General features: G+C 42.2%; 1 protein-coding gene and 1 long non-coding RNA gene across 2 annotated transcripts in view; both read right to left on the bottom strand.

The window, feature by feature from the left end:
• Positions 1-17,162, bottom strand: part of EXT1 (exostosin glycosyltransferase 1) — a 292,058-nt gene that overhangs the window by 231,271 nt on the left and 43,625 nt on the right. The gene's annotated exons all lie outside the window — the stretch shown is intronic.
• LOC137209945 (uncharacterized) lies at positions 2,166-7,477 on the bottom strand. Its single transcript, XR_010936198.1, has 2 exons — positions 5,818-7,477; positions 2,166-5,554 (listed from the first exon to the last, which is right to left on the bottom strand). It is a non-coding gene; the product is annotated as an uncharacterized lncRNA (long non-coding RNA).

Below are 17,162 nucleotides of genomic sequence, written 5' to 3'. Positions count from 1 at the left end.
CGTTGCCATTACACTCCTACCGTGTGCCCCAGACTTTGAACAAACATTTGATATATATTTAGATACATATAAGATAACCCTGAAATAAAGATACTGTTATCTCCGTTTTCTCCACAACCGAAACTGAAGCTAAGAGAAGTTAAGGGAGTTCAAAGGCTTCATCCTAAAGAAGTAGAATGGGCTCTTCTACTGGAAGCGCAAGCAGGCTTTCGTGCTCTTTTGTGCTCTTTCGTGCTCTTTCGAGCTCTTTCGAGCTCCTTTGGGCTCTTCTTTCTTCTACTTCGCCGTTCTCTTTACTTTCCCCTATTGCATGTATTTTTAACAGCTTTATGGAGGTGTAATTGACATACCATAAACTGCACATATTTAAATTGTACACTTTGGAAAGTTTGACATATATATCTGCTCATGAAATCAACTCCAAAATCAAGTTAATGATCTATCCATCACCTCAAAAGTTTCTTCCCAATCCTCCCTTTACCATCACCCCCAGCCACTCCCAGGCAACTGCTGATCTACTTTTTGTCATTGTAACTTAATTTGCATTTCCCAGCACTTTATATAAATGGCATCACACGGCACAGACACTCTTTTCTTCCTCTGGCTTCTTTTATTCAGCATAATATTTTGAGACGCATCCATGTAGGTGTGTATCAATAATTCATTCTCTCCTGTTGCTGGACAGTATTCCCTTGTGTGGATTTGCCACAGTCTCCCCATCCAAATGTTGAGGGGCACTGTGCTGTGACTAGTTTAGGTCTACTACAAATAAAGTTGCCACAAACATCTGTGTACAAGTTGCCATTCTCTTTTAAATTCATCTGCATCCAGAGAAAAACTTGGCCAGATCATAAAATCGTATTAAATTTTGAACCCTTTTTCTACCATAAAGAAATGGAGATGAGAAACAAAACTGTGCTCTCTTACTGAGTGCATGTTGCAGAAATAGCTAGGAACTTGTTCTTACAGGTAGATGGCCTTTCTTGTCATTTGGACCCATCGCTTAGTAATAATTTAACCTTATTTCTCTTTCCTTATGTTAAAATTGAGATAAAAGGATTTCCTTCATAGGGCTGTTGTAAAGATTAAATGATGATGATAATTACATACAATCGTAACCCTGCACCTAATGTATGGTAAGTATTCGATAAATATGGGATAAGATTACTGTTAATATGAGTATCTATCGCAAAAAATGACTAAGCCTCATCACACCTTCAAACAGGAATTCCTATTATTTCTGCCAAATTTCTCTAGACTGATTTTACCTTAAGTGATCACTCTACCACTTCCAAGGCAGACAGAAAATAAAAGATGATCTAACACAGTGCTTCGCAAACCTTTTATAAACCATGTCTCCTTTGGGGGAAAAAATACATATTTAATAAAAATCTCAGAAGAATTGACACTTTGTGCCTAAAAACACATCCAATGGAAGCCTTTTTCCAAGGTCTAGTAGGACAGAACGAGTGAGAACATGTTGCAACCTTCAAACTAGTAGCTCTCTGTGAGTCACCTGATATTCACTCATCAGCGAGCAGGAAATGAATGCATTTAGCGAAACCCACCTAGCCCCTAGGAAGACTGTGATAAATGCTCCTTGCTACTTATTTACTTAGCCTGCCCCCCTCCCCCGATCTACCCAGCCCCTACCATCCACCCCCTGTACCAGTACGTGTGCAGGCAAGTCTAAAAAAGGAGTGTTCGGAAGAGAGGCAGTTGGCCCCAGGTGAAGAAGAAACACGTTCTGTGATTTAAGCCTAGGTGTCATCTGCCAGGAAGCCAGGAAGGGATCCTGCTCTGGGCGGTCTGGCCCAGACAGACAGTAAGCTTCCCACAAAGAGAGGACAGGCACCTAATTCAACATCGATGTCATCCGAAAAAATATGGTAGGATAGGGCAGATTGTCAAGGAGCTCTACTAGAGAAGAGGGCCTGGACGGCAACGTTGTGTGAGTTTCCAACCTCAGCTGGGAACGTAGCACCTGGTGTGCTTGGCAGGTGTAGCTGGAGAGCTCAGGAGGCCAACTCGGTCAGCCCGGAGGAGAACAGCTCCTTAGACGAAAAGTCAATTATGCCCGGTTACCAAACAGCCCTGGAGGTGTGACTTAAGTTTCCCCCAAACCAGCCCTGGGATTTGGAGTAAGAACATCTTCAAGGACACTCTTCTTTCTTTCTTTTTTTTTTTTTGTCTTTTTTTTTTTTTAATTTTTATTGGAGTATAGATGATTTACAATGTTGTGTTAGTTTCAGGTGTACAGCAAAGTGAATCAGTTATACGTATACATATATCCACTCTTTTTTAGATTCTTTTCCCATATAGGCCATTACAGCATATTGAGTAGAGTTCCCTGTGCTCTACAATAGGTCCTTATTAGTTATCCATTTTATATATAGTAGTGTGTGTATGTCAACCCTAAGCTTTCAATTTATCCGTTCCCCTACCTTCCCCCCTGGTAACCATAAGTTTGTTTTCTACATCTGTAACTCTATTTCTGTTTTGTAGGGTGCTCTTCTTTCTGATTACAGCGTGTAGAGGGCTACGGGAACCGCTTAATGCATATGCGGCAGACAGACTAGTCTCTTCTCCCAGTATATCTCCACCCCAAAGCCCTGCCTTCTCTAAACCACCTCACCCCCGACACCATGCCTACATTCCCAGTTCGTGCTCCCATCACAACATCTAAGGCCCCTCAGAGCATTTATCATAGCAATAAGTGTATATATTTATTTGTATAATATTTATTTGTACAATCATGTGATTACTGTCTGTTTCCCAGCTGCACTGTAAGCTTTGCTCACCACTAAACCTTTAGGACTCAGCTCAGTTCCTAAGGCATATAATAGATGCTCAATAAAAATGTGGTAAATTAATGAATGTAATGGACTGAATTCACAACTTCCATTCTTTTTTTTTCTGCGGTACGCGGGCCTCTCACTGTTGTGGCCTCTCCCGTTGCGGAACACAGGCTCCAGATGCACAGGCTCAGCGGCCATGGCCCACGGGCCCAGCCGCTCCGCAGCATGTGGGATCCTCCAGGACCGGGGCACGAACCCACGGCCCCTGCATTGGCAGGCGCACTCTCAACCACTGTGCCACCAGGGAAGCCCCCACAACTTCCATTCTTTTGTTTTGCACCTGAGCCATGACAATTAGGCACTCTTCCCACTGAGTACCTAGGACGGCCAAGCACCCAGGTCAGTGCCCAGGACACGGAGGAGTTCACTACATCTCTGCTCTCTTGAAATAATCTAAAATGATCTGCCCCTGAGCAAACCACTACCTCTGCCGAGAATGTTCAGTGGCTTTGGGAGAATATTCCTTGAAGATAATCTCTCTCTCTACACTTCTACATCACATAACCCCCCCCCACACACACACACACACATACAGTCATCAACACGCTCCAGAAACATCCAACAACAGGAGGAAAGATGGAGTTTGGTCATTTTTGCCGCAAGCAAAACTGACAAAAAAGCATCTACCAAATTGGAAGTAGGTGATAAAGGAAGAGTCGAGCTGCAGTTATAGGAAATAAGGAGGGAAAACTTGTTGCCGTGCACTAGGTAACTTCCAAATTAATGTTCTAAGGTTTGAAAGCAATTTATCTTATCTTGCTCAGCAGTCATCCTACCTACCAGTCGAGAAGTAGAAGTAGCCAACTTTGCAATAAGAAGCTGAAGTATCACCTAAGAGCAGCCCACACTTCGGCAAAAATCGCCAGCTTCAGCCATAAACTTACACACATGCTTCCCCTGACTGCAAAGATGTGATTCTCTAACAACAACTCTGTAGTCAAAGTGTGGACAAATCAGGTAGCAGGAGTTCTCATTTCTCCTCGCATCTCCTCATACGGAGAGAAACCAATTACCTCACTGAATGGTTGAAAAGAGGCTGCCATCTATGACTCTTGAGTTTATTTTGTGTGAGAATTTCTAGAACTAAAATTTCTCTCTAAAGAGGATTACTATAGCTGCCTGATACAGAATACTTTCAACAGAAGATGGTCAAAGACCCATAACAGTTTCCATTGAAAAGCTTTTGATATATGTGTTTATAGCAGGATATAGATTAGATAAATATACTGCATATACATTCAGATAGATAAATATATAGATAAGTATATGGATATGGGCCAATATGAATAGATATTGATGGATGGATGAATGGATTGACTAACTGACTGACAGGCAGGTAGACAAAACTAAGAGGTAGGAAATTTATGCGTATTGGCCCAAGGCAAAAGTGAATTCAGCCTGCCTCAACCTAACCTCCAAAGTTTCTGTCTTTCTCCCCTCTGCTTCTCTGCATCATGGCCCCAAATACCCCTCTTTCCTCCAACCCACCAGACTAAAATTTTCCAGGAAGAAAGATCAGATAAAACAACCTTCGTGTACAAATAAGTGGCTCATAAAATGCTGGAAGGATCCTAAACAGAAACATACCTCCTTTGGCCTAGCCAAAGCGGGAATCCCTAAACCTGGTATTTCTGTCCCATGTTTCAGAGCCACAAGTCTTTTAAGGGCAGAGGAGAGAATTCAGCAGTTCTCAATAGCACAGTTCTAAGGATGTAGTCATTCTTAGTCATAGAGGATGATGATAGTACTGCGGTCAACTTGGTTGACTGGGAGCTCCAATTTGATAGAATACCCTTCCCCCTATGGTCCAATTACAGCTGGCCGTATGAGGAGCTTGTGTGAGATTTGAAAAGTAGAAATGAAGTCCAGTCCATGACTCTCAGGAAGTCGATGGACAGATGGAAGGTGCCTGGTGGGGCCCGGCTTGTCCTTGCTTCTGCTCTCACACCCTTGTCTTCCCAGTTAATGGCCCTGCTGAGCAACAGTGGCCCCAGCCCACCACTAGGCACCTGACTGCAGACCACTGAGATGGCAACTACACGGACACAGAGGCAACGGCTTTCAGAGAACGCTCTTGGGCTTCCCTCTTATGATCCCTTTTTGAGACCAGGTAGAACTTTCTCTAAACCCTCTGACTACCCACCACAAGGCCTTCACGGCCCCCCAGTTCCTCTCGTATTTGAGAAAGGGCCAATTTCTATTAAAAAATTCCTTAATCCCCTAACACTTACCATGGTTCTGCTTCTTTGTCTGAAACTTGTTTGATAAGTAGGATAATACAAAGAAGAGGCCTCAGCCCACAGCCCCTGTGCCAACTACTGATCCACTTATGAAATCACGTGCAATCTCATGCACCTGGGACACAGGGACCAAACAACTATGCATTAAAAAACATGTTTCTACAGCCCCACACATATGACCCATCCAAACACTAGAACCACACTGAACCCCTGCAGATCTTCACAAAATAACATCATCATCCCCAATGGCTCTCTACCAGGCACCAAGTGCCCCAAGACCGCTAAGTTTCTGATATTTTGCACCTCAACAACTCCTGAGTAATAATGCATAAGTGACCTCCTTCTTATGAGTTATGTTCCTACCCAAAAGATAAATCTTTCTCACGTGCCATTTAGTCAAGTACCAATAAATCCATTTATCAACATGCCTTAAACCAGTGGTCACAAAGTGGGTTCCTACAAGCTGATTCTGGCCCACAGGCACGTTTGGTTGGGCCCTACGACTTTTTCAAATGGTTGAATTAGTTCCAATTTTTGGAACTTGGGAGATTCCCCCTAAAATTCCACATTTCTAACCTCTCCTTGAAAGACCTGATGATCCTGTCCCCCTCCTGCCCCAGCCCCACTTTCCTTCAGGGCTGCCATCTCACCTCCCACCCTGCACTCCACTCACAGCACCTGCTAGGGCCTTGAGAACATTCCAGATTGCAGCCACCGACCTGTATTCTTAAGAAGCCAGCACTCATGGGCCGCGGAGCTCAAAGAGGTACGATGTTTGAGTTTTCTCAGTTGTTTCACCCTAGGATGTTTCTCAGTTGGTGACTTACGGTTTTGAGTAGTCGCTGCAGAAAGGGCCACGTACCTTTTGGGTTGCTGGAAAGGCCTACAGTTTCCAGGTCCTAGTATGGCATAGCCCTCATGTCAAAGGAGAGGTGATTAAGAGGTACATACCTTGAGCGATTAAGGGGCTGTATCAACACATCCAAGAACAAGATGTACCACCACCCAGCTCAGCTGTTCCAGGTGAAAATCACACTGTCAGAGCCTGTGAAGCATGTCTGCTATTCTTCACGGAGGAGAGCCACTTGAGGAAGATATATGTGTATCTGCTTGTTATTATTAAAAATACTGCCTAGTATCATTTTCTCTTTCTTTACGTCATGAGAGGGTAAAAGGAAAAGCAGAAATGGCTACACAACAGATGTTCTCAAGTGAAAGTGATTTGCAGGCAAGATGCCTGAGCCTGAAAGGAGAAAGCAGTGGTACTGTAGACACACACAGAAACTCCACAAAAAGTCCGTTTCTGCAAACTGTGGCCGGCGGACTGGGGGTAATCTACCTCCCTCCTCGCTGCCCTGGCTGCCGCAGCTAAAATCAGTCATTATAAGAGCACCGTAGTGAGAATGAATTAAACCCTGCCTGCAAAGCACCTGTCAGAGGAGCTGGCACACACATTCAACAGAGGCTCAGATTACCGTTATTGTTTTATTATTATCAACAAAGACAACTCATGCCAAAATCAAAAGCACATTCAACCGAAGCAGGGGATTCCTTGGCAGCCACTCCAGTGAAACAGAGACATTTATAAATCAAGAATCTTTAAGCTGGGGGCTGTATGCGATGCAATTTGGAAATTGTTTGTGTTTGGTTTGGTTCATGAGTAACAAGCAGATACATCTCCTAGAAAATGTGCTAATAAAACTATCCATCTGTGTAGAATCATGGCGTGGCTCATTACACACCTAAACCCATTTCATAACCCACGAGGTTCAACACCCCAAGCTTTCTACCCAAATGTTCAAACATAAAATAAGGTAAATTCTCCAGGACTGCCTCAACTCACTGTGGGGTGAGGGGTAGGATTGGCTAGGTCTCTGGGGTAGTGTGAAAAGCTAAGAGGGAGCAAGCTAAGTAAAATACTGATATGTTTATAGTTGATCAGCCGAATAACATTCCAAGGTTTTAAAAGCACAGGCTGGTTTCCAGCAAAAAGTCCAATAAACTGAGTTGTTCATCTACACAGACGATTTGGAGATCAAATAATATTTCCATTCTGTCTCCCTCAAGATGAATTAGTAATAGCAAGGACATTATCCCCATTTTACAGGACAAAAATCTGATAAAATGCTGCGACTGGATTTTAAGATTTCAAAACTCCCAAGTGTTATTACCTTGATAATGAAAGAAAAAAAATTCCACAGGAAACAGAGAAGAAAAAATAACTTGTAATGGTAGAGCTTTATTAAAAAAAAAAAAATTTTTTTTTTTTTCATTTAAAAAACAACAACAACAGGGCTTCCCTGGTGGCGCAGTGGTTGAGAGTCCGCCTGCCAATGCAGGGGACACGGGTTCATGCCCTGGTCCGGGAGGATCCCACATGCTGTGGAGCGGCTGGGCCCGTGAGCCATGGCCACTGAGCCTGTGCGTCCAGAGCCTGTGCTCTGCAATGGGAGAGGCCACAACAGTGAGAGGCCCGCATACCGTAAAAAAAAAAACAAAAAAAAACAAAAAACAATTCTCAGGTAGCATTCATTCATTCTTAGAGGTTAACTGAAGAGACGTCTACACACATTCACTGAATTTTTTCTAGCTTCCTGGTCATGATGGTCTCTATATCTCCACAATCCTTCCGTCGTTGACACAGAGTAAACTTGGACTTGCTAAACTACTCCACTGAAGGTCATTCACTGACATGCTCAGTATTTAGGCAGAGGTCTAATGTGGGTCAAGCCGTGGCAGGCCTACAGTTCCAACATTACCTGTATTTGCAGGAGGGAGGCCGACTTGTAGACACAAACTTCCAACACAGTGAGTCACGCTTTACAAAACGCTCCCTCAAGAGCTCAGGAAGCAGAGGAGGAACTGACCAGGTCAGCCTTACCTGGGGCATGATCTCAACCAAAGTGAGGGCATTTGACCTAAGTCTACACGAATCATCAGAATGTTACCAGCTGGTAGAAGGAGGCGATTTTTCAGGGCATTCAAAGCAGAAAGAATAGCATGTTACCAGCCCAGGGATGTAGACATTCATGAGTAAGAGAAGTAAAGGTGACCTCGGGGACTTCCCTGGTGGCGCAGTGGTTGAGAGTCCGCCTGCCGATGCAGGGGACATGGGTTCGTGTCCCGGTCTGGGAAGATCCCACATGCCGTGGAGCGGCTGGGCCCGTGAGCCATGACCGCTGAGCCTGCGCGTCCAGAGCCTGTGCTCCGCAACGGGAGAGGTCACGACGGTGAGAGGCTCGCGTATCGCAAAAAAAAAAAAAAAAAAAAAAAAAAAAAGATGACCTGGGAAGAATGGGGCCAATTTAGAAAGAACCATTCCTCAAAGTTTGATTTTTTTTTCCTACAGGAAAGGGCCAGGCACAGGAAGCTTTTAAATAAGAAGCTAGCCTAACTGGACCAGTGTTTTCAGGAAGGAAGTTACTCCATGTGGATTGAAGAAAGCAGGGAAACTGTATGCTAGACTGTTAAAAATAAGAATGTACAATTTATGCTGCTTACCATTTTTCTGTTACTTACCCATCCCCTCCAGGCCTAACCACCCCATAGCTATTACTAGGTTATTATAAATTCATAAACTCAAAATAATACGGATGCCTAGCTTTCTGGAACATCAAGCGTGCACGCAAATCTAGAAAACAGAAGCAGAAAATGTTTCATCTCTATCTTAAAGGAAAACTTTTCTTTTGCTTTTTTTAAATTTGAGTTACTTTTAAAACTTGCCATCACTGACAAGCACAGATTAGGTAGATTTTTTTTTTCTCTGAAACAGACTAAAGATGGTAGAGATTAAGCAACTGGCAGTTATAGTAAAAAAAAAAAAAAAAATCAAGTTCCCTTTTAAAACAAAGAAGTGCTTATCTGCTTAGTAACTATAGTGCTAATGAAGGCAATCACACATCATTCAAAATGATCACAAACCGGTATTTTCCACTGCAGTTCATGGAGGGTTTTGTATGGAAGGTATACACCTCAACAAGGCCTGCAATGTTCAATGAAAGCAGCTACTTAGTTATTTTTCTACCTCTCACAAAAGTGGATGAGGCATTTTCCTAAGCTGAAGTGCTAATCACCCCATCACAGTTTGGACAGATTTGAAACATGGCAACTGCTATGACCACCAAGTTCACTACATTTGCTGATGTTCCCACCACAGGCAGATAGATGTTTTGCTCTTCCGGGTCTTGAAAACAAGTTGCTTGACTTCTCTGGGGGAATATGGAGGAGGCTGTTAACCAAGACAGACTAAAAACCCTCTTACAGATAACCCTGCAGTATTTGCTACAAATTCTGGCCTTCAGTTTCCAACTGGCCTCCCCTGTGAGACCACAAGCCCGATTCAGGAGACCGTTTTGCTGCAGGTTTTACTTGAAGGATTTACTTCTCAGTTCTTACGTTACTATTATTACATGGAGACAAACAGCATACCCTTAAAAAGACCGAGCTACACGCTTTTAAATATGATTTAAAATATGCCTGCAGACGGAGTCTTTGAAAAGACTCTCAATTCCCCAGGATTCCAGAGACTCTGTAAAGTGGACACAAGGAGCTAAATGGTAGCAACAAACAGACCAGAAAGACCAGGACCACCATGATTTCACAAAGTTGTGTCCATTCTCTATTTCTTCTCCAGCTTCAAGTCAGAATATTTTTAAGAGTCTGAATTCCCAGTCTTCACCAAATGAATCTGAGAATCTGGTACGTGTTATAAAACTGCATACTAAACGTAAGGTAGATAGCTAGTGGGAAGCAGCCGCATAGCACAGGGAGATCAGCTCGGTGCTTTGTGACCGCCTGGAGGGGTGGGATAGGGAGGGTGGGAGGGAGGGAGACGCAAGAGGGAAGAGACATGGGAACATATGTATATGTATAACTGATTCACTTTGTTATAAAGCAGAAACTAATACACCATTGTAAAGCAATTATACGCCAATAAAGATGTAAAAAATATATATATTAATTAAAAAAACAAAAAAAACTGCACACTGTGTTAAGGCATTCAGTGGGGGAAAAAAAAAGAACCTTGACATTTGAACTTACTCCTTGGGGATTTGCTTAAAATAAAAAGGGTAGTTTTAAACACACATTTTGCAAACCAAGCACAGCCGAAGATAAGTTTTTAAGAATTCGAGCATATTGGTGTATAGAGAAAATTAGGAAGATAAAATTTGGTGGGTGGGCCTTTTTTTAATACTTCTCTTGTCCCAATTCTTCCAACTGGACGGTGGAGCTGCAGAAAGGGGCTGAAGCCCTTGCTCTGTCACTAAACATCCACCTGAACTTGGACATGGGACTGAAATCTCTCTAGGTCCCACCTGTCACACTGGGAGAGAAGGAAAGCTCATGAGAAGGAGGTGAGAAGAAACTGGACTGAAAGATTCTAAAGACCACACTAGGTCTACATCTAGTTCTAATAAGGTTACTGTCCTGAACTGTCTTCAAAGTTTTTCTCCACCACACCCGTTTGAAAATTAGATAATTTTATGGATGTGCTAATCACCTACTTGCAGATGGAGCTGAACTTTCTGAAAAAGTTTTAAAACTAAAACCTAATACCGTAGATGCTCTGCCATCTAATATTTGTTGGACAATTGTCTGCTCATAAATGATGAAGCCACGTGGGGAAATAGTAACTACCACCTCTAAGTCTCTGGTAGCTTGTTTTGCGACACAGTCATGAGAATTCTCTCCCTCCGCGCGTGACCTTGAGAAATCTCCTCCTTCACTGACTCTGGGTTTAGCCAGGTGACTTGCTTGGACCCAAAGAATGTAGTGGAAATGACATCGTAAGACTCTCAAGCATCAGCTGTGAGAAGCTTGCAGTTTCCACTCGTTGCGTTCTTGGGACATTCCTGCCACGTGGACCAGTCTGAGGCTTTCCTCCTGGAGTCTGTATACTCCTACCAGCACAATGTCTGGTTCACAGCAAGTGTTCATGAAATGGCAGTTCTGACTTAAGATGTAGCTTAGACTAGATGGAAGAAGCAAGGAACAGAAAGAGAATGAAACAGGCCACACTAGCAGGATGGAAGGAAGCTCTGTGGTCCTTACTGGCTGTTCCCTGCCCAGTGAACTGGCCAGTGTGGACCCAGCACATCACTGAGCCTAGTTTTAAACTAAACTATGCCCATCACAGCTAAGGAAATCAGACCGAGACAAAGGGGTTTCATCTCAGACTAAAACAGCAATCCGATCAATACTAATTGGAAATTATGGGCATTATCCTCCCCCAATTACTAAAATTGCAAAGCAACTATCCGGAGATCTTATCTCAGCAGGGATAAGGCTAGTTACATGCTGGCTGGTTTTCAGAAATTGCACGTTAAATCAGAGACCTTATCCTGCCATGGGCTACTTCTGCTAAACTCTCTGTAGCTTGCTAACATTTGTGTTGATCACAATGTTATCATGAGCCCCATGCTGTAAGCATTGCAGGGCCGGATCAACCGAGTGACAACTAGGAAACGGAAGTAAAGCATGTCTTTCCTCAGCGTGGAAGGTGAGCGTAAATCACCAGCTACAAGAAGTAGCCACCAGAGCGCTTTCCGTAACCATAACAATGGCGACTACAACTTTCTGACTACCTGAGATGCCCCCCCATGTATTCCCATCTGTAGAAACACACTCTTATTTCATCTTTATAGGGACTTTCATGGAGCTATCGATTTCATTTTGTAGCTAAGCAAATAGGTTCAGCAAAGTTGCATGGGGCTGGACCCCAGGTCTGGCTGACTCCAAAGTCTGGGTTCTTAAACAACGCGGTCAGCCTCTTCCTGGCATCTTGAAAGAAAGCTCAAAAAGGTAGATGCGCTTCTGAAATCGTACCTGTCTTAGAGAAAGATCATACTGGTTTTTATCCACATGTTATATAGTTTGGATAATGCAGTAACATTCAAGATAAACAGAAACTAGAAGTGATAAACTTGCATAACACCTGTATCTGAAAAAAATAGTGCCTCTTTTATAGGTGGCAGAATGTGTTCCAAAAACATGTTATTCCTAGTGCATTTGCCTGAAAACCAACAGACACTGCTTATAAAACGATTTTTTAAATAATCTTGAATGGTAAATATTTTTGATATTCCACGGACAAGAAAGAGATTTGTCTCAAATTTCCTAGAAGAGTTGTTTGCATTATTACTATTACTATTATTGTTTTGCTGTTGTTATTTGTTCAGTCCAAACCAAAACTACAAGAAGGCTTGCAGCTTCCACTCCTGCCCTCTTGGGACACTGCCACCATGTAAACAAGGCCAAATAGCCTGCTGGGAAGGACTGCCCCACGGATGCCCCCCGCCAGCACTGTATTTGGCTCCTAGCAAGTATCCACTAAATGGCAGCTCTTACTCAGAGAAACACAGGTTGGAGTAACTGGAAGAAGCAAACAGTGTGATGAAACAAGAGAGAATGAGAAAGGACACACGAGTGGGATGGAAGTAAGCCACGGAGATCTCCCCATGGGAGAGCTTGCCCATGACTTGCCTTGGTCAGGATTTTGTAGCTGGGGTGAACTTCCCACGTGTAACACTTTACACAAAGTGAGGCAGCAACCCATCATCACTTTCAGCTTAAGGTTTCTTCAAACAGAACCAAAGGGCGGTCTCACACCTGTGACCACAGCATCAGTGCCTAACAGCTGCCTACTAAAGTGATTTTCAGCCCAGTTCCCGTCTGTTCCTGTTTTGTTATTCTGATTCCATTTCCTCCTCTCTGGACTGGCTATCTCAGAACTCCTGCTGGAGGCCAATCTCGCAAATCTAGCACCCTTTCCCACTTGCAAATCAAAATTTTCCTGTGTAGCTGAAAAGGGAGTGAAAATTACACTTCGGCAAAGTCCAGGTGGTAGAGTGAGAATTTGGAAGGACTACAGATTGGGAGTTAGTGGAGACAGACAGGAAAAGAGGTATGGCAGAAATCAAATGGACACCAAGAAAGGACAACCTATGGCCAAGTTCACTGTCAGGAAAAAACTTCACAGAAGGGTTGAAAGATTCTTTGTAGCGATGTCACAGGCATTTCTGAAAGGGTTATTTTAATCTACCTCTCTGTACCATGCACAGGACTTGGAAATGATTCATGATTAAGACCCAGGATGAAAGTCTACCTCTGGTGATAATGTAATAATTCAATGATCTTTCCCTACAGGTTAGCTATGATCCAGGCCCACTACAAAGGTTTGTACTATATTAGCTAATTTAATTCTCACAAGAACCTTATGAACTAGATGATAGCCTTACATATCTGTTATACCCATGAGAATGAGGCTTTAAAGGAAAAAATGATCATTTACATATTGTCACTTTTGTCAAAAGTAGATGTATCTGATTGCTCCTCAAGTTTCAAGTAATCATAAAAGCTTTGGATTGTTTTCAAATTTCAGTAAATTTGATTTATACAGAAACGTAACACTGAAGGTGCACTTTTACTCCAGGAATATTCTGAAATTTTTAATTTTATTTACTTGACTTTTTTCTGATAGTCCCAAGATTCGTAAAACACATCATAAATTTCTATATGTGTTTGTGTGTGCCATAAATGAACATGTGTATAGGTACACATACACACACACCTAGAGTAAGCATTACGGTTATTTCAAAAAATATCTACTAAGATATTGGAAGTTCTCTCTCTCCTTCTTAGGATTTTTGTTTATGTAATCAATCCCCTCAAATCAATCAGTGCTTGGCATAAGGATATTTTAAAGCAAATGTAACTTTAAAATTACTTTTCTTTTAGAAATCTTAGAAAGTGAGATTAACTGGGGATTACCCAAGAGTTTGAAAAATCAAAACTGAAAATAACTGATTTAAGAAAAATTGAAACTGATCTCTGAAGAAAGCCATACTTTCGGGGAAAGATTCCATTTTTGGATTCCAGTATCAATACAGATATAAATAATCTCTTAAACTTCAGGACTTAAGTCCAGACGAACTCTTTTATGGCTGCTAAGTGCAAACTCATTGGAATCGTATTTTATCATGTACAAATAATATACTGGAAGCATAAGAATGGTACCTATCAATGCAGTTAAGTGGAGAAAAAGACACAAAGGCTGGAACTTTCTGGTAATCTCCCTTGACGTAAATTAAACTGAAATTACTTACTGCAAATGGAGGCTAAGTGTAACTGTTCTCTCCAAACCAGCTAGAAAAGGGATCTCAAGAGGTCCAAGTGCTAAAAAGGGAAAAAAGACTTTACGTAAAATATCCAATCTAAATATAAAACCATATAAAATATTAAGCATGTGATTTGAATGTTCCTGAGGCTGTTTGAAAACCTCCATTTGCAATCTGACCCTTTCAGACTAAATGCTAATTTATTTGCTTTGAAGTAGCTTTTATAAACAAAACTGCCTCTCACGTCAGTCATCTAAGTGGGTGCTGCAAACATACTTAAGGTGTGAAATTCAAATACATAAAAGTAGTGTCAATTAAAAGCTACTTCAGTCTGCCAAAGATCCCGTCACTCAATTCCTATAAATTAGTAGGTAGTGCATTTTGCAGTATCCGTCAGCATTTCCATCTTTAGGATGGAATAAATAATTGAAGAATAAGTAACTGTGCCAGCGCTTGGTCTCAGGGGCCATGTTTATAGATTGCCATCTGATGATAGTACCTTCCTTGAGACAATGTATTAATATGGGGTAAAATTATATAGGTCTTTGTGTGCGTTGACACACTGTGATGGTACAACGTCCTTTACTATCATCTGGATTACAAGGCAGGAATTAATGATAAGGTGAGTTTTTACTGTTAAAATCTCCAAGACAAATCTCAAAGAGACAGCTTTGTTTGCTTGTGTTTTCCCAAGAAAAATAAGTCAGGTGGTGACGATTACCATCACAAATGGCGGAAGGTAAGGCTAAGAAAAGGACTGTTTTGATGAACAAATGAGGAGAAAGACTAAGAATAACTCCATTGGAAAATGACACGGCCTCTGCCTGCTACAGGAATGCTTCTGATCCCTGTCCTATTCTGTCCTTCCATCCATCCATTCCACAAATATTCCACAAAGGACTAACATTGTACTTGGTACTGGGGATTAAAAACTTAGCAAGACAGACATGTTCCTTTTCTCTACAATTCTAACAGGTCTCTTTGGGTGGAGCGTGTGATAATGATATTCTTATCATTGCTCTTAATAAACAACAGTTCCCATTCCTTGAGCATCTATTGAATAGAAGGTATTTAAATCCGGAAAACAATCCTGCTCCATTTTACAACTAAGAAGCTCTGACAGGTGAAGCAACTTGCCCAAGGTCCTACCTACACAGTTAAGTAGGTAACTAATTAAAAATTCAGAGTCTCGGGCTTCCCTGGTGGCACAGTGGTTAAGAATCCGCCTGCCAATGCAGGGGACACGGGTGCGAGCCCTGGTCCGGGAAGATCCCACATGCCGCGGAGCAACTAAGCCCGTGCACCACAACTACTAAGCCTGCGCTCTACAGCCCATGAGCCACAACTACTGAGCCCAAGTGCTGCAACTACTGAAGCCTGCAAGCCTAGAGCCCGTGCTCCACAACGAGAAGCCACCGCAATGAGAAGCCCGCGCACCGCAATGAAGAGTAGCCCCCGCTCGCCGCAACTAGAGAAAACCTGCACAGCAACGAAGACCCAACGCTGCCAAAAATAAATAAATACTTTAAAAAAAAATATATATATATATATATATAAATTAAGACCCGCGCCCAGAATGCAACCCCACCTGTCACCACCTACCCTCCTAACAAAAAGGAGGAAGGAATTAATCAGAGCTCACTTTGGGCAGGTATGAGCCTCCCCGCCTTGGTTTCCTCAGCCATAAAATGAAGTCAAGAAGCATATCCACCTCAAAGGTGTGTGGAGAGGATCAAATTAGTTGAGACCCGTTAAGTTCTTAGACCAATCTCCTGACATAACAGTAAGTACTTAGAACACGTTAAGAACACGTTAAGAACACTTAGAACACGTTATCATTGCTTTGAGAAAGCAGAAAAGTTTCAATGGCAGTGAACAGCCTCAGAATAGAGGAGAGACCCTTGCATGAAACAGTTCTAAAATTCGTTCAAGACATCAGAAATTACATCCTATAATTTTTTTCCCATTCCATAATGCCTATAATCTGCTCTTCATAATTTAGCATTTATTCTATATTACTTTATATTGTTACCTAATTGTCTGATCCAGCAAGACTCTCACTTACACCAAGGAAGAGACCCCTTTTGTTTCTCTCCCTCCTCCCTGGTCCCCGGTGACCAGACCCTCAGCACTTCTTGACATCACATTAATTATTATTTGCAGTGAAGAATCTTAATTACAGAAAACAGAACGGGAAGAGATCAAAAGCATTGTGGAAATTGGTTTATTCTAGAGACGGATCTGGCTATACATGTTTTCTGTTCATCCAGCCTAATCATACCAACATCTGTTCACAAGCGTGTCAAGATTTTAGCAAGGCATTTGAAAAGATCTTTCCAGTCAGCCTCATAGCATGATAAAGGAACGGAGAGGAAAACACTTAATGGAACACTAACCCAAAGGGACCTACTAATGGGCCTATGTCAACTCAAGGCAAGAAGGGCTACAGAGATGAACTGAAGGGCTCTTACCTACCATTGCTCTGTCAACATCGCCATCAAAGACCTGAGTGGTATGTTGACTAAATTGGAGGGAAGCCTGATGCTGAGAAAGAGGAAACTGATAGATTTCAGGGGCAGAATCCAAAATTATCTCATCAGATGGAATTTGGGGGCTTATCTATTTAGAAGGAATTTAATCTAGAAATGTATGTAGTTAAGTCCACCAAACAGGAAAGAAGAGGATAATTAGTAGTCCTTGTAGAAATCTTTCAGAGATTTTAGTTGATTACAACTACACTATGAATTAGTGAGCTAAGGTTACCTGCAAGCTAACTGATTCAAATTTTAGGTTACCCGAAGAGAAAAGAAGCAATACTCCCATCAATTAAGCACAAGGTGGTAGGCGTTCATCAGAGATAGATAAGCACTTAAGATCCAAGATCTAGTAAAAATAATTCATTCAAGAGAGAGGGAGCCACTCATATCCAAGGCCTGTCATGTGTTTCT

This window comes from Pseudorca crassidens, chromosome 17 (assembly GCF_039906515.1).
Source record: "Pseudorca crassidens isolate mPseCra1 chromosome 17, mPseCra1.hap1, whole genome shotgun sequence".
Lineage (NCBI taxonomy): Eukaryota > Metazoa > Chordata > Mammalia > Artiodactyla > Delphinidae > Pseudorca > Pseudorca crassidens.
This window is presented reverse-complemented; position numbering and strand designations above follow the sequence as displayed.